Genomic DNA, 18,392 nt, shown 5'->3' with positions numbered 1-18,392 from the left:
GGTTGAGTAGGTTGGGGTTCAGAAGAATGAGAGGTGATCTTATTGAAATTTATAAGATAATAAGGGGGCTCAACAAGGTGAATGCAGAGAGGATATTTCCACTCATAGGGGAAACTAAAACTAGTGCACATAGTCTTAGAATAAGAGGCTGCCCATTTAAAACTCAGATGAGGAGAAATTTCTTCTTGGAAGGTTGTAAATCTATGGAATTCTCTGCCCCAGAGAGCTGTGGAGGCTGGATCATTTGAATATATTTAAGGCAGAGACAGACAGATTTTTGAGCGACGAGGGTTATGGGGAGCAGGCAGGGAAGTGGAGCTGAGTCCATGATCAGATCAGCCATGATCTTGTTGAATGGTGGAGTAGGCTCATGGGGCCAAATGGCCTGCTCCCGCTCCTATTTCTTATGTTCTTATCTCATTGCTGATTGTGGGACCTTTCTGTGCCCAAATTCTGTTTCCCTGCATAACAACAGTGGTTACACTTCAAAAGTATGTCATTGGCTGTGAAGTGCTTTGGGACATCCTGAGGGAATAGATTTGACTCTCAATGTGCTTCTTGTTGAACAGGTTAGATTCCACAGCACAGCAGCCAGGACTTTTCAAGTAGAAACAATTCTACAGTACAAAGGGAACATCTGTGTGCTGGTATATCAGATGGTGCTGTCTCACTTCTCTGAATTGCCATGCTGGAATTGTAATGGGGTTCTAAATTCATTCTCGGGAAACACACTTCTAGTTTATGGTTTGGATTCTGGCAGAACAGTGCTCAAACAGAGGCTCTCTACTCTGCTTTCCCAAATTACATTATGATTTGCTGCTGTCCATTTTAAATCCCTTGGAGGCGAGTTTGGAAAGAAGTTCAGAGTGGATCTGGGAATCATCATGTCATGATGAATGCAGAAAATATCATCCGGTTATTTTAAAAAAAAAATCAAGGTCTGTGTGCTTGCACTGTGATTCAAAATAGTGTCATGATACAAGCATGCAAACACCTGAGATTGGCTCTTTACATTTAGCAGGCTGAATCAGGAGGTGTCTAATTCAATTGCAGAATGGAGACCTAAATTCTACAATGTCATTGAAACTCTGAAGATCACCTTTCTTATTTGAGAGGCATGTTGATGGTGAGAGAAACGTCCGTCAGTAACTGACAGCACAATATCGAGGTAAAAATGCCCTGTATTGAACAACTGCAATTGCTAGTGTAAATAGGTAAAACACTGATATTGATGGCGATGTTTCCAATGAACAGCTGCCGATATATTAAGGCAAGTGGAAAGCCAAAGTTTGATGAGGGAGGAGGAGGAGCGATGTTTCCCTCAATTGTCCCTTCAGGGGGTGGGGAATGAGAAAATTGTATTAGTTTATGCTACAGCCCATAACAATGAGGCACTGGTTCGTATCTGAGCGGATACAAACTTTGAAAGCACCAAACAATACAGACTTGCATACAAATTTGTCTGAAGGTGAAATGAATTATGGATTCTAGACCATTATTAAAATTTGTCTTAAACTCTTGTACTTTCCATTATTTTTATTTAATGTTGGACTTGGGTGCATTTTTTTTCGTGATATATAAAATCATTGCAAAGTAAATTTACTGAAAAGTGATGACTGCTGGAAGTACATAAGCTAGTTGAGCTTTGTGCAAAGAGCAATAGAATGTGTTGGATAATATACCTTCTGATAGCTGAAGAATTATTTGTTGCATTGGAGCTTTTTGTCAAGATGGCAAGATAGGTTTGAAAGAAGAAAGTCCTTCAGCCCCATAATTTATATTCTAAGTGACTAATGCTGGCACCACTAATTCCTAATACAAAGATCTTTTGCAGCAGACTGCAACCTAAGATAAACCTCTGCCATCAGCTGGGAAGGTTTGTGCTGAGTCTTCCCAGAGGGTTTTGCATAGTATGAAAGCACCTTTTAATCTTGCCCTTCCAGAATACCATCTCTGCGTGTCTTCCCATCGCAGCATCGAGCGGTCCTGGCCTTTGTGCTTGCACTGTGTACTCTAGCTATTGATCACCCTTTGAGTAAAGAAATACATCTTGATGTGTGTACTAAGCTTGCCCCTCTCCACTTTAAATCAGTACCCTTTGTCCTGCTGCCCAGACACACCTTAAAAAATATCATTTGGGTTTGCTTTCACTATTGTATCTTTTTATGGAGTCTCTCCTGAGATTTCTCTTTTCAACACTGCAGAACCCTATTTTATTAAGTTGTTCATCACTGCTAATCCCTATAAAACCTGGGATCAGTCCGATTTCCTTCCTTGCAACATCTCTAGGGTCTGGATGGTCCACTTGCATAATGGTTACCAGAACTGCATTTCCTGCTTCAGGAGTGAATTGACCAGAGCGTCCTGTATAGCTTCAGCATGATTTTGGGGGATTTTAACTTGACTGATTTGGCAATATAACACAGCATTCTGTTTGCTTTCATTATTGCTGCTTCACACTGTTTAGACATGGTGAGCGACAGCTCAACTAACACCCCCTGGTCTTTACAGCTTCCTCTTTGGTGAGTTCTATTTCATCCCTTGGATATAAGCCCTGCATTTGTCTGTATTGAACTGCTCAGCCCAGATGCATACCATAGTGACCTCACTTTGTAAGATCTTGACTGTCTTTTTTGAGTCCACAAATTCCCTTAGTTTGGTGAATTTAACTTCCTTGCATTGAGACTGTGTTCTTTAAACTCATTATACATACTAGGAACAGGAGGGACCTCCTGAGGGATCTCACTCAACACCTCTCGTTTTGACCTAGCTCCCCTTGTATATCCTCTGCTTGCATTTTTGCCAGTTTCTAACTCGTTTATATCTTGCCCTCAATACCCACTGACCTTAATTTGTATATAATTTTCTCAAAGGACTTTGAAAGCCTAGGTTCACTGCATTTCAACATTACAGTGTTTCCTACATTACAACAGCAACCGAGACATCCTGAGGTTGTGAAAGGTGCTCTTTAAATGCATTTTCTTTGCATCATATCCGACTGTCATTTTGATGTGTTGCCTCCTTGGCACACCAGAATATCGTATGGCCATTTTTCTTTGCATGAAGACTTTCATTAAAGCCTAAGGGCCCAACATTGGCCATGACTTGCATCAATTTCTTTGGAGTAAGTTGTTTTTTCTGGCGTAAGTTAGAAAATGCCATTTCCCCCCCAAAATTTCCCCCCAAAATCAGTTAAGTACAATTTTTTTTAGGTCAGTTTTTTTTTCCAAAAGGGGGCGTTCCTAGACACTTATGCCAGTTTTGGCCATTTATGCCACTTTGAAAAACGTACTCCAAATCCACTTAGGTCAGCATATGTGGCCAGCTCTGAAAAACCTTGCGGGCAGTTAAGAAAAAGCAGCGCACATTCAGCAGACATTAGGGCAGGGATAGGGGAGGGAAGGGGACTGGAGAGGACCTCAACAACCAAGCAGCAAACATTAAGGAAAAGCTCAAACCAATAAAATACAATAAAAGAAGTAAATCCTACCTCATCGTTAAAGTCTGCCCGGGAAAGGCAGCAGGCCGGCCTGTGTGTGATGCCATTCGGCCTGGGATAGTGGAGGGAAGACGCACCAGAGAAGTTGCAGCTGCTGGATCTGTGTATTTTATCGCGGGGATGGTGGGGGGGGCGGGGGGGGGCGGGGTGAGAGCCCGCCGAGCGACCGGAAAAGCTGCTGTGCTTTTCATCAGGGCTGCGATGCTCTTTAAAAATGGCAGAGTGCCAAATTTTATTTCTCTACTGCGCATGCCCATGCCCGAAGGTGCTAGCCCTGTTTTCGGCGTGGGCGTTTGGCTCCGCCCCCCACTTCACCATCGACACCACGCCAGGACTCCGGGGACTGTACACAGCGGCCAGGATGGGGCGAGTTTTTCCAGTGCTCAAAGTCAGCGCGCTTGAGGTCAATGCGCCGACAAAACTGCTTGGGAAAATCTAGCTCCAAGTGACTGAAATTTCAGAGCCTCACTCTGTAGTTCAAATTGCGGTGGGACTTCTGCTGCTATTGAGCGCTGGTGTAGACCTTTTCATAGCTGTGAGGGTGACCTGCACCTGTCATCCTGGTGAGCTGCTGATTGTCAAAGTGGCACCCTACAGGGAGAGTACCAAGGCCCAGGAAGAACAGAAGAATGCCACAGAATTTTATTTGAATGGCCATTAATGAGCAAAGGAGCAGAATTTTACAGGTAATTAAACCTTTTGAGATCAACTAATTCCCAGGACAGCTTGGGCCACACTCCCAAATACTCAATGTCTGTCACAGAGGGAGGCCTAATAAATATTCCCGCCTTCCATTCCCAGAGTGCAATTCAAGATGGAACTTACATGGAGCAATAACCCAAATTATTGCCTGGGTTGCACCATACCCTACCACACAAATTTTGATCCCAATGTATATAATGCGAACATAATGCGACTGGTGATGATTTTGTGTTTCTAAAACTTAGGATTTTCAAATAAATATAGTTTCTACAAGGCTATAGAAATTTGAATAATTGCCCTTGTTCTTTCTGAAAATGGAAATGTGCCATAATGCTATTTGTATCCAAAATAACTAAAAGTATCTGCATTATATTAGTCTCCTGTGAATCACTGATGCAAATAAACATTTTGAAACCTTCTACTTTATTCAGCTCTTTGAGTCATGGAAAATATAAAGCCTCCCAAAGGGTTCAGTGGTATCCCATGGTGCAAGAAAATAGTCCTTGCAAGCTGGAAAAGCCGAGAAGCCAAAAATGTAAAGATCTGGATCAATGTGATGTGGGATATTGCCAAAATTGAATGACGAGCATTTGGGCATAATAATTTAAATACAAGAAATCCCAGAAGTTTGTTTTTATGGTGATAGAAGGGGAGCTGGTAACAGTGATCATGCATAAGGCAAAATCCGAGAGAAGAAACACCATGAAATGTGATATGTATAGATTTTCAATGCAGCAAAGTCATCAGCTAAACTCCACTGTGAAAATAAACTAATGGCTCATTATTGATCAATCTGCATAAGAGATCCTAAGGTAGTGCCTTTGTTGAAAGTATTCATGAGATAATGTGCTAGCTAGGTCAGTGCCTTAGGCTGCAGCTTCTCTTATCCACCCCCTCCCTAAATGTTTTCAGTTTTTAAATTTGCTTAATTTTTCCTAACTTAATGGGCCTGACATACAAGTAGTGTCAGATCAAATTGGCCTGACCTATTTATTAATTTGCACTAATTGTGAAAACAAAAACGACCACTAGAAGTGCTGGACACACTTCAATCTTTAAAAAAAAAATGCAACTAACTGGATGTAAGTTGTAGGTGGATTCAGTTATGTTCCTTGACAGTGAATTATTATCTTGCCTGCACTTGAGTGATGCCCAGATACTTCTGAAAGGGGCAAAATTACTGACCATAGTTGTGCAACTCTGGTGCTGACAAAGGACAGGAGTAGGCTGCATGCTTTACTCTCAGCTGGGTCTAGTGCGTAGCGTGGAAGACTGGAGAGCAAGGGGAGAACATGTCTTTAAAAAGAGGTAATCATGCCTTTAAATAATTTGAACTCTTTCAGGTACATTGCAGAAGGAGACTGTTATATGAAACTGAGAACTGTGCAAGATGCAGTACTGTATCGAAAAAATTTAATGGGTGTCAACTTGGAATCACAGGAGTTAAAACACAGAAGGAGGCCATTCAGCTCATTGTGTCTGTTTTCACTCTTGTCGAACAATTCAAAACCCTTCTTCAATCTGAGGAATACCATTAACCCTAACCCTTTGTTTCCTGCCTGTCATTCAACTTTCCATCTATGCTGCTCCATTTCAGCTTGTATCATATGCCTGAAATTTGCCTCCTGTGAGACACCTGATCGAATGCCTTCTGTAAACCAATGTACACCAGATCTATTGTATGCCCATTATCTACCCCGTTATCTATTTAACAGTTTGTTATTTGTTTGGTCCTTTTAATGAACTAGTTATCTAGAACCACATTGGCAGCATTTCCAAAACAATCTTGAACTGCACCCATTAAGACCCCTATAAGTAATTGCATATAATTCACTATGCTTGAAAGTGCACTTGCAATGTTTAATTTAAGTAATAGCAAAGCTGCAGGAGTGTGTGCTATTACAGTATAATTACAATGAAAACTGTGATTATTGAGGATTGGCAATGCAGTGTCAGCTTATGAGTCTGAAAGACTGGGGAACAAGAAACAAAATATCAGACACACTAAACTTAAGAGTGGAAATGAAGAATGTGTAGGGATTGTTATTAGTCTAGCTTAAGTGCCTTTAAATTGTAAACTAATTTACATAAAGCAAAAATATTGTACAATGTGGCTATGGCAGACAAAATCTGTCGGTGTGTTAAGAGTACCAACACAAAATACGACATATGCTGCTGAGTTTCCCATTTCAGCAGTGCTGCCATAAAAGATACCATCTTAAAATTCAGTGAAAGAAAACACCTTGATTATTCTTGCTGATCTCCAGGCCACGTATCTTTATGCTGGATGTAGTTGCGCACCTTGAAGTGTACAATAACATCCCAATGGAGACGCTCTAAACACTTCAGATCTCAGTAGGATAGGGGCTTAATCTGCATTACGTGGCATTGGAATAGTAATGTGTAGTGCCACTGTCCCCAGCTCAATTTGGCATTCCTTTTGAAGAATGGCTCAGCATTGACAGAAGTCTGGGTGCAGTTTGCCTATCTATCATCTCGAAATCTCAACTATTTTGGTCAAGGGAAATTGGTGGACAGAAAAACAAGTGATTTTTTTTTAGCCATTGCAAAAATTAAATTTCTCCCAAGCAGCTTGCTGTGCTTTATTAGTCCACATCGGAACATGCATAGGCCATTCAGTCCCTTGAACCTGTTCTACCAGTGAGATCAAGGCTGATCTGGATCTTAACTCTATCCACCGCCTTGGCTCCATATCCTTTTATATCTTTGGCTAGCAAAAATCTTATCGATTTCAGATTTAAAATGATTAATTGAGCTAACATCTATTGCTTTTTGTGGGAGAGTTCCACACATTTACCATCCTTTACATGAAGATTAATTCTTTAATTATGTGTGATTTTTTTTCAAAAGCTCTTCTTGTAGGGAAGACTTCCTAGAAAGATTTATTTGATTGATTGTAAACCAGACTGCACACCAGAACGTCTGTCATGGGAAGATAAAGGGACTGATTTTTGTCTTCAGATATTAGTTAGAACGAACTTTTTTTTATTCGTTCATGGAATGTGACAAGGCTGGCATTTATTGCCCATCCCTAATTGCCCTTGAGAATCATCATAGAAGTTTACAGCACAGAAGGAGGCCATTTCGGCCCATCGTGTCCATGCCGGCCAACAAGAGGCTATCCAGCCTAATCCCACTTTCTAGCTTTAGGTCCATAGCCCTGCAGGTTACAGCACTTCAACTGCACATCCAAGTACTTTTTAAATGTGGTGAGGATTTCTGCCTCTGCCACCTTTTCAGGCAGTGAGTTCCAGACCCCCACAACCTGCTGCATGAAGAAATTTCCCCTCAAATCCCCTCTAAACCTTCCACCAATTACTTAAAATTTATGCCCCCTGGTTGTTGACCCCTCTGTGAAGGGAAATAGGCCCTTTCCACTATATCTAGACCCCTCACAATTTTATACACCTCAATGAGGTCTCCTCTCAAGCTCCTCTGTTCCAAGGAAAACAAACCCAGCCTATCCAATCTGTCCTCGTAGCTAAGATTCTCCACTCCTGGCAACATCCTCGTAAATCTCCTCTGTACCCTCTCCAATGCAATCACATCCTTCCTGTATTGTGATGACCAGAACTGCACGCAGTACTCCAGTTGTGGCCGAACCAATGTTTTATACAGTTCAAGCATAACGTCCATGCTCTTACATTCCATGCCTCGACTAATAAAGGCAAGTATTCCATATGCCTTCTTAACCACCTCATCTATCTGGCCTGCTATCTTCAGGGATTTGTGGACCTGCACTCCAAGGCCCCTTTGTTCCTCTACACTTTTCAGTGTTGTACCATTTTAATGTGTATTCCCATGCCTTGTTAGACTTCGCCAACTGCATTACCTCACACTTATCCAGATTGATTTCCATTTTCCACTGTTCTGCCCACCTGACCAGGACATTGATATTTTCCTGCAGTATGCAGCTTTCTTCTTCATTATCAAGCACACAGCCTATTTTATCTGCAAACTTCTTAATCATACCCCAACATTCAAGTCCAAGTCATTGATATAAACCACACAAAGCAAGTGATCCAGCATTGAGCCCTGCGGAACCCCACTGGAAACATCCTTGCAGTCACAAAAACACCCATCAACCATTACCCTTTGCTTCCTGCCTTTGAGCCAATTTTGGATCCAACTTGTCACTTTGTCCTGGATCCCATGGGCTTTTACTTTCGTGACCAGTCTGCCTTGTGGGACCTTATCAAAAGCCTTGCTAAAATCCATATACACTACATCAAATGCACTACCCTCATCGATCCTCTTTGTTACTGCCTCAAAAATTTCAATCAAGTTCGTCAGTCACGACCTTCCCTTAACAAATCTGTGCTGACTGGCCTTGATTAATCCGTGTCTTTCTAAATGAAAATTTATCCTGTCCTTCAGAATTTTTTCCACTAATTTTCCCACCACCGAGGTGGCGGTGGGGCACCTTCCTGAACTGTTGCAGTCGTGTGGTGAAGGTACTTCCACAGTGCTGTTAGGGAGGGAGTTCTCGAATTTTGACCCAGCGATAATGAAAGAATGGTGATTTATTTCCAAGTCAGGGTGGTGTGTAACTCGGGAGGGGAACTTGCAGGTGATGGTATTCCCATGCACCTGTAGCCCTTGGCCTTCCAGGTGGTAAAGGTCGTGGGTTTGGGAGGTACTTAGCACTGCTTTAATTTAATTTCCTACATCTGAAATTTCCTCCCTAAATGCCTCCTCTTGCCACTTTTATTTTAAAAAACGACTTAAAATGCATCTTTTTGTCTAAGCTTTTGGCCACCAATGGTGGCGCACTGAAAATTGGTGATGCGCAAGAGGCCAGAATTGGAGAAACGCAGAGATCACGGAGGGTTGTGGGCCTGTAGGAGTTTACGAAGCTGGGGAGAGACTAGGCTATGGATGGTTCAAATACAAGGATGGGCATTTTAAAATTGAGATGTTACCAAATCGGGAGCCAATGTAGGTACAAATTAAATGGTGTTTGACAGATGTACAGCTGTTTGAACTTGAAATTCCTATTGTACTGTGAAGGGTTAGATAACTATTGGGAATGTTTCAAATAGTTAATTTTAACTAAAATGAACACCCCTCTACAATATATAGGAAATACATAAGATTGTAGCAGCCATTAACATTTGTAAATTAGTCAAATCCCTTTAGGAATTTATTGCCATCTACAAAATGATCTATGGTCTGTAATTATCTTTTAATCTTTGAATCATGTCTATAGAGGTCATTCTGTCGCCTCATCAATATTGAGTGGTAATTGCTTGAACTTTAGACATGGTGACAGAGGAAATGAATTATCAGGTTTCAAAATTGTTACCAACACCTGTCCCCTCACTCTTGCTTAACAAGCAGAGGTTCCACTTGTAATGTTTCTCCTGGCGATTAGGATTCTTGCATTCATTGCAATGCTTCATGAGAATCTATCCTTCCCCTGCAAATCTCACATATAGGCCTTGGGATGGAATTCAGAATTTGAAAGGAATGTTTGCATTTCATTGTTATCATTTAACTTTTATTTCTCCAGAAGATGTTTTCTGATTTTTTTGAAGAAATGCAAAAGAGTGGATTGTATTTATTGTTACTAAATTCCCCTCAAGAAATATCAAAGCAACCATGCTCACCTGATTATTTCTTCTGTCCTCAAACTTCAGTGTGATTAAATTTGGTGTTGTTTCAGAAATAGCCACTTGTGTACAGATTATACATTTACCAGATGGTTGGCATTTGTGTTTGGAACCAAGGGAATGGTAAATGTCACAAACCCAAGGCTCACTGAAAGCTTCATGCAGGTTTATCGAGGTTACCTACTTATCATATGGTATGCAGGAGTTTTAAAAAAATCACTGTTACTGCTGAAATCTTCACAGAATACACCTTTAACCACACACCAACATATAATCCAGGAAATGTGAAAAATCGCCCCTCTCGTGACTTCAGACCTTCCAGCACACATTGGCCGTGATTTTTCTTCTCGGGTTGAGAACAAGGCGGGTGACTTCTGGTGCGCACTGGAAACCCGCTCCCTCCTTCATCTGCCTCTGTCCAAGTAATTTTATGTGGATGGGGCTTGTTAGGTCCTCCCTGCAAGGTTCATGGCCATTTAAAAGGAAGCAGGTCTGATGTTGTCATTTGATGAATTGTCATCAGCCGGTTTCCTTAAAGGGACCCTGCCCATATTCATTTTGACAGTTGTTCTGTCCGTGTTCTGCAGCATTAAGGTGCTGCGAACACTGACGAGCACTGCACAAAGGTGTACGGCTGCACCCAGGCTCTCCCTGACTCCCTACAGATGCTTATGGAGGAAGTCCTTCCAATGAACGGAAGAAACCTCCCCAGGACACCAACGCAGCCTGGTTGCACAATGTACACGAGGGCACAAGCAGGGATGTCATCAGGAGAACTTGGCTGTAGTGGTGCAAACCTTTCAATGATCTCAGTGGATCACAATGTTACTGCAAAGACACACTCAACCTCATCCTGCTGTGCCACACATCACATCCCCATCACTCTGCCTTCCCCACCCTACTCCTGCACTTCCTCACTCACACCAACTTACCTTGCACATCCACCCATCCCTCTCTCTCTATATTATCACATTCCCATCTCACTAGCCATCCCTCACACTCACCCTCATCCTTGTCCAATCATACCAACTAACAAAACACAAGGGCAGGCACTTGGGTGTTACTGCCAATGTTCATGTAAAGTTTCTGTAAATGTGGTGTCAAACATTGAAACCTTTATTTTGAACATTTTGCATAGTTGGACAAATCTGTGTGCACCTTTGGAAGTAGCTTAGTGAGCTGCAGTGAATGGTGAGACATAGCGCACACACACGCCGCCGCCCCCCCCCCCCCCCCTTGGGCATTGTAGGGATGCTTTATGGTGTGGTGTGGTGCGAATGTGGTGTGGTGCGAATGTGGTGTACAGCGCCACTTGAAAGTCAATCTGGCCATGGTGAGGCTATCCCTGGCCTCCTGGTGGAGAAGGTTCATATTCCTTATTCCTGGTGCTGCTGATGTGCCTTGTGATGTTGGTATTGGGGCTGATCATGGTGGTATTCTAAGGTGAGATTTTTTTCAAGGGCATCGATGCTGCTGGAATAGATGGCAGCTGAAGTTGAGATGACAGAAGCAATCTGTTAATGGTGAATGAGGTTGCTCTAGGGAAGTGACACTGGATAGGGAGTTCACTGTAAACAGTTCAAACCTCCATAAAGCTGAAAAGTGTATTCCAAATCCTGAAGGTTCCAGCTTCTAAAATTGAACAGCTGTGAAATGGTAGCTTTTATACCATTTTTGCAGCTGTCAACTATTCACAGCAACGGAGAGACCTTCTGAAACTGTCGCACTTACTTACCTGACGTGATCTCTGAGCACTGGGAATCTCGTTTAAAAATAAAACTTAGAAAAATCGTTGGGACCTGGTAAAATGTTGTTTAAATATCTTTAAGCAGCTTCTTAACTATCTCAATTGCCTGACCCGCCGTTTAGTGCCGGGTCTGAAAATCGCAGGCAGAGCTGGCACTTGGCAAATTAACAAGGAGGCGGGTTCAGAGTGGACCTCCGCCCCGCTGTCAATCATTGACATTGCGACAGCAGACCCGCCTCTAAACGCGCACTCGCAGTGCTGGTAAGATTTGGCCATTGTGTGCAAATGCAAATTTATTATAACAACAATGATGTGGGTAGAATTTTTTTTCAAATACCAGTTGCAGGCATACTTTCATTTATATGGTACCTAACTTTATAAATACAATTTTTTCCTGTAGACTTCAAACTGCGCATTGTTACAGCCAAGTACCAGCTAGTAAACTTTTGCTGTACAACCAGCAGCGCCCAAATGAGCAAAAAACGGGGTTCTTATGGTCGGAAATATGTTATTCTGGCGGCAGACCACTTGCCCAAGCTGTTTGTTGGCCTCATTTTGATCTTGCTTTATGATGGAACTTGCTCTTGTTCTGTAATAGCTGTTATGCAAAGTTTATGTGATCACTTTTTGCTAAATACCATGGGAGGAAAAATAATTATGGTGGAGCATTTTGCACTCTGATTATAACAGAGGAGTTGAGTAATTTCTCCCCTTCCCCTTTTTGTTCTGTGCTTTGTTTAGATCTCTCTCCAGAGGCAGTTTTTTTCTTCTTGATTCATCTTTGGGAGATGTGCAGTACTTTTTCCAGATTTAACCTTGCAGAGATGGGCTCTGATCACAATTGGCTAAGACAGTTTTATCTCATTGAGTGTGAAGTAAAGCATATGTGTCTCAATGACTGCAATCTAAAACAAACGAACTTGCTTTTAGAGCAAATTCATTTGTTTTATGACGGGATACGTCTAAAAACAAAAAGTGAAATTATTTTTACATTTTAACACAAATAGCCCCAATTGTGTTTGCGTTGAGTTTTTGGGACATTGAGAACATGATGGAACATTAGATAAATGCCAGTTCTTTTTTTTCAACATTCATCTCTTTTAAAATCTTAGTTGCTTTTGAAAAAAAAACTTTCATTACTTTCAAACTACAAATGGATTTTATCTAGTTTAAATTGAGTGTGTTTGTATTCTAGATTTAGCTGATAAATATTGGAGCTTGGAATCTTTGAATTTAAGAGTAAACATTCTGTTGTGAGTGATTTGTATAAATAGGAGGTTCAGTTTGTTTAAACAGGACAGAAATGCTGCTAATGATGTAATTACAGTTTGTTTTCCACAGATCATAGTGCATGAGACGAAAGGTAATGATAAATTAGCAGCTTGGTCCCCTCCTGCTTGAAGTGCTGAACAACAGCTGTTATTTCAAACGGGAAATTATGGGTGCGTGCAATGGGGGTGCAGCAGTTATAATGGGTGACTTTAATATGCACATAGATTGGGCTAACCAAACTGGAAGCGGTGCGGTGGGGGAGGATTTCCTGGAGTGCATGGGGGATGGTTTTCTGGGCCAATGTTTCGAGGAACCAACTGGGGGAGAGGCCGTCTTGGACTGGGTGTTGTGTAATGAGAGAGGATTGATTAGCAATCTCGTTGTGCGGGGCCCCTTGGGGAGGAGTGACCATGATATGGTGGAGTTCTGCATTAGGATGGAGAATGAAACAGTTAATTCAGAGACCATGGTCCAGAACTTAAAGAAGGGTAGCTTTGAGGGTATGAAGCGTGAATTGGCTCGGATCGATTGGCGAATGATGCTTGAGGGGTTGGCTGTGGATGGGCAATGGCAGACATTTAGAGACTGCATGGATGAACTGCAACAGTTGCACATTCCTGTCTGGCATAAAAATAAAAAAGCGAAGGTGGCTCGACCGTGGCTATCAGGGGAAATCGGGGATAGTATTAAAGCCAGGGAAGTGGCATACAAATTGGCCAGAAATAGCAGCGAACCCGGAGACTGGGAGAAATTTAGAACTCGGCAGAGGAGGACGAAGGGTTTGATTGGGGCAGGGAAAGTGGAGTACGAGAGGAAGCTTGCAGGGAACATTGAGACGGATTGCAGGAGTTTCTGTGGATATGTAAAGAGAAAAGGGTTAGTAAAGACAAATGTAGGTCCCCTGCAGTCAGAATCAGGGGAAGTCATAACGGGGAACAAAGAGGTGGCGGACCAGTTGAACAAGTACTTTGGTTCGGTATTCACTAAGGAGGACACTAACAACATTCCGGATATAAGAAGGGTCAGAGGGTCTAGTAGGGAGGAGGAGCTGGGGGAAATCCTTATTAGTCGGGAAATTGTGTTGGGGAGGTTGATGGGATTGAGAGCCGATGGATCTCCAGGGCCTGGTGGACTGCGTCCCAGAGTGCTTGAGGAGGTGGCCTTGGAAATAGCGGATGCATTGACAGTCATTTTCCAACTTTCCATTGACTCTGGATCAGTTCCTATCGAGTGGAGGGTGGCCGATGTGACCCCACTTTTTGAAGAAGGAGGGAGAGAGAAAACAGGGAATTATAGACCGGTCAGCCTGACGTCGGTAGTGGGTAAGATGATGGAATCAATTCTTAAGGATGTCATAGCAGCGCATTTGGAAAGAGGTGACATGATAGGTCCAAGTCAGCATGGATTTGTGAAAGGGAAATCATACTTGACAAATCTTCTGGAATTTTTTGAGGATGTTTCCAGTAGAGTGGACAAGGGAGAACCATTTGATGTGGTATATTTGGACTTTCAGAAGGCTTTCGACAAGGTTCCACACAAGAGATTAATGTGCAAAGTTAAAGCACATGGGATTGGGGGTAGTGTGCTGACATGGATTGAGAAATGGTTGTCAGACAGGAAGCAAAGAGTAGGAGTAAATGGGTACTTTTCAGAATGGCAGGTGGTGACTAGTGGGGTACTGCAAGGTTCTGTGCTGGGGCCCCAGCTGTTTACACTGCATATTAATGATTTAGACGAGGGGATTAAATGCAGTATCTCCAAATTTGCGGATGACACTAAGTTAGGTGGCAGTGTGAGCTGCGAGGAGGATGCTATGAGGCTGCAGAGCGACTTGGATAGGTTAGGTGAGTGGGCAAATGCATGGCAGATGAAGTATAATGTGGATAAATGTGAGGTTGTCCACTTTGGTGGTAAAAACAGAGAGACAGACTATTATCTGAATGGTGACAGATTAGGAAAAGGGGAGGTGCAAAGAGACCTGGGTGTCATGGTACATCAGTCATTGAAGGTTGGCATGCAAGTACAGCACGCGGTTAAGAAAGCAAATGGCATGTTGGCCTTCATAGCAAGGGGATTTGAGTATAGGGGCAGGGAGGTGTTGCTACAGTTGTACAGGGCCTTGGTGAGGCCACACCTAGAGTATTGTGTACAGTTTTGGTCTCCTAACCTGAGGAAGGACATTCTTGTTATTGAGGGAGTGCAGCGAAGGTTCACCAGACTGATTCCCGGGATGGCAGGACTGACCTATCAAGAAAGACTGAATCAACTGGGCTTGTATTCACTGGAGTTCAGAAGAATGAGAGGGCACCTTATAGAAACGTTTAAAATTCTGATGGGTTTAGACAGGTTTGATGCAGGAAGAATGTTCACAATGTTGGGGAAGTCCAGAACAAGGGGTCACAGTCTAAGGATAAGGGGTAAGCCATTTAGGACCGAGATGAGGAGAAACTTTTTCACCCAGAGAGTAGTGAACCTGTGGAATTCTCTACCACAGAAAGTTGTTGAGGCCAATTCACTAAATATATTCAAAAAGGAGTTAGATGTAGTCCTTACTATTAAGGGGATCAAGGGGTATGGCAAGAAAGCAGGAATGGGGTACTAAAGTTGCATGTTCAGCCATGAACTCATTGAATGGCGGTGCAGGCTAGAAGGGCCAAATGGCCTACTCCTGCACCTATTTTCTATGTTTCTATGTTAAATTGAACCAGTTTCATTTTAGATTTAAATTGGTGATGTTACTTTATGTATTTAATATCTCTTTTTAATTGTTCTCCCCCTCTTGTAGTGCCCCTTTTATTTTTGTTTGTGGATGGATATATTTGGGATAAATGAAACATATTTCAATATTTTAAATTTGTTATAAACACGCAAACTTAAAACTTTTCAGACTTACTGCATTTGATATTCAGTGCATGGTAAAATAACTGATGTTCTGTCTACTGAATCTTCTGTCTTAATCATCACTGCAGTGTTACTAAACAAAAATTCAATTGTAATTAAGTTTGTTTTAAATTTTTCCCTTCTAATTGAAATGTGAGATACATCTTGTTTTTGTCCTTTTTTCCCCTTTAAGTACAGGGGATCGATTTCAGGTGGATGGGCGAGTGCAAAACGCACTCATTGGCAAGTTTCAGGCCTGGGGTATTTTAATTTCGGGCCTCATTCAAATGCCGTCCCGGGTGGGAAAAGTGCTGAGCATTTGCTGGCAGGGGAAGATCGAGCAGCTAAGAGCCACTCGCCGGCTTGCAGATAAGTGGCGAGGCAGGGATTTCTTGAGGTTCTTGCAGGAGGGAAGGGGGAAGTTTGGGGCAGGGGAGGCTACAAGTTTCCTTCTGGGGCCTGAAGGAATCAGTCTGCTCCTCCGGACCCAACAAAGGAAAGCTTTACACGTCTCACCTCAGGCCCCTGTGAAAGTGCCATCAGATTCCGGATTAGCATTTATACATGAGGCTCCCACCTGACTGCAGTGAGCCACTGCCAAAATCAGGAGCGTTAAGCTTGGAGTCCGATGGGAACAGAGTGGGAAATGGAGCTGCTTCATTTTAACTGCTCGCCTGCTCTTTTCCCACCCAGCAGGCAAAGTTAAAATCCCCTGCCAAAATAAAGACTTCAGAGAAGAGGAGTTACTGGAATCGCTCATAAGAACATAAGGAATAGGAGTAGGCCATACGGTCCCGCGAGCCTGCTCCGCCATTTAATAAGATCATGGCTGATCTGATCATGGACTCAGCTCCACTTCCTTGCCTGCTCCCATAACCCCTTATCGTTTAAGAAACTGTCTGTTTCTGTCTTAAATTTATTCAATGTCCCAGCTTCCGCAGCTCTCTGAGGCAGCGAATTCCACAGATTTACAACCCTCAGAGAAGAAATTTCTCCTCATCTCTGTTTTAAATGGGCGGCCCCTTATTCTAAGATCATGCCCTCTAGTTCTAGTCTCCCCCATCAGTGGAAACATCCTCTCTGCATCCACCTTGTCAAGCCCCCTCATAATCTTATACGTTTCGATAAGATCACCTCTCATTCTTCTGAATTCCAATGAGTAGAGGCCCAACCTACTCAATCTTTCCTCATAAGTAAATCCCCTCACATCGGAATCTTCTGAACTGCCTCCAAAGTAAATATATCCTTTCGTAAATATGGAAACCAGCACGCAGCATTTAACTGAAAATGCAGTGGTTTTAGCAGCTTCTCCAATAGTAAAAATGTAATTAATGGTGGCAGTGTTTATAAACAAAGGTGTACGATTAAGGAATTCTAAAACACAGTGAAAGAAACTAAACTGGCTGACCAAAGATTTAATGCTTAAATATTTATTAATTTACATTTTGTTTTATACTTGTGTCAAAAGTTATTACAGAAAGGGGCTTTTAATTCCATCTAACTCCACGGTGTCGGAGATGATGTTTGAAACTTTAAAATCTGTTGTACTGGTATTCAAAATTGTGAGCCATAATTCTATTTTTGTTAAGTGAAACTGGTTTATAGTCACCATCTTTGGGACTGTCCTGTGATCTTGAAGATACAATTCCAGTCAGAATTGGCTTCAATATGCGGTTTGGAACCTGGAATATTGGGTGCTTCATTGAAACACCTGTGAACTCTTCCCTTTTTGGCATGGAAGCAAGTCATCCTCGATATGAGGGACTGCCCATGATGATGATGGTCTGAAACACACAGATCTGTATATTATCTACCCAGTGCCCAGTTAAGATGCCCAGTGAGGTATTCTTTCCTCCATGAGTTGAGTGCCATGCACAAAGACAGTGCTGTTCACATAGTACATAGTGCTCCAATGTTTTTCAAATCCTGTTACACACTTTGACTGTTTTTGAATGTTATAATCATGCAGTTGAAAGTATTTTTTTTATTTACAAGTCTGCACTCCTCAATGCTTCTACTTTAATTTCCTCTACTCAATGTTCCCAGCTCAGTTCTTTGAGCTGCCATATGGTTACCACAGAAACCTGTTCTAATTGGTTGAAATGCTGGATAATTGCACATACTTTTAGAAATAAAACTAGTTTGCACCAGTTTGCAACCCCTCCAAGGAATACCCAAATCATTTATTCAGCCCAGATTCTCACTATGTATAGGTCACGCTGTGATAAATGATACCATGACCGTGTTCCATTCAAACATTGAAGTAAAATATACCATGGGAATGAAGGAAGAGGGTAAAATAAGATGGATATATTGGGGAAGTAACTTTCCGAGTACATACAGATGGTGATGATCATCGCCCATCGCCAACACGTATCGGGATTGTGGGTGGCATTACCAGTGATTTTCTGATCTGAACTGTTTTCTTGCTCTGCGTGCATCGGAAAATTTCGGCAAATGTAAAAGTTTGCTTGGGAAAAGACTTAACAAATCTTTTTGCTGGGATTTTAGTTCGGTAATTGTGTTATAATACAGATTTGCTACTTTTCCTACTGAAGAATGTTAAGATGCAGACATTGTGACACACACATTATTAATTTTAAACTATTAAAAAATAGATTTATGAGCAATGAGGAAATATCAGAAAGTTAAGTTCTAC

The 18,392-nt window shown here is 42.1% G+C and overlaps 1 protein-coding gene across 3 annotated transcripts in view; it reads left to right on the top strand.

Moving 5' to 3' along the window:
- The window catches only part of sdk1a (sidekick cell adhesion molecule 1a), an 892,584-nt gene that overhangs the window by 68,153 nt on the left and 806,039 nt on the right, over nucleotides 1–18,392 (top strand). The window lies entirely within an intron of this gene.

Source organism: Pristiophorus japonicus, chromosome 15, assembly GCF_044704955.1.
Source record: "Pristiophorus japonicus isolate sPriJap1 chromosome 15, sPriJap1.hap1, whole genome shotgun sequence".
Taxonomy (NCBI): domain Eukaryota; kingdom Metazoa; phylum Chordata; class Chondrichthyes; family Pristiophoridae; genus Pristiophorus; species Pristiophorus japonicus.
The sequence above is the reverse complement of the archived record's forward strand: the minus strand, read 5'-3'. Positions and strand labels throughout refer to the sequence as shown.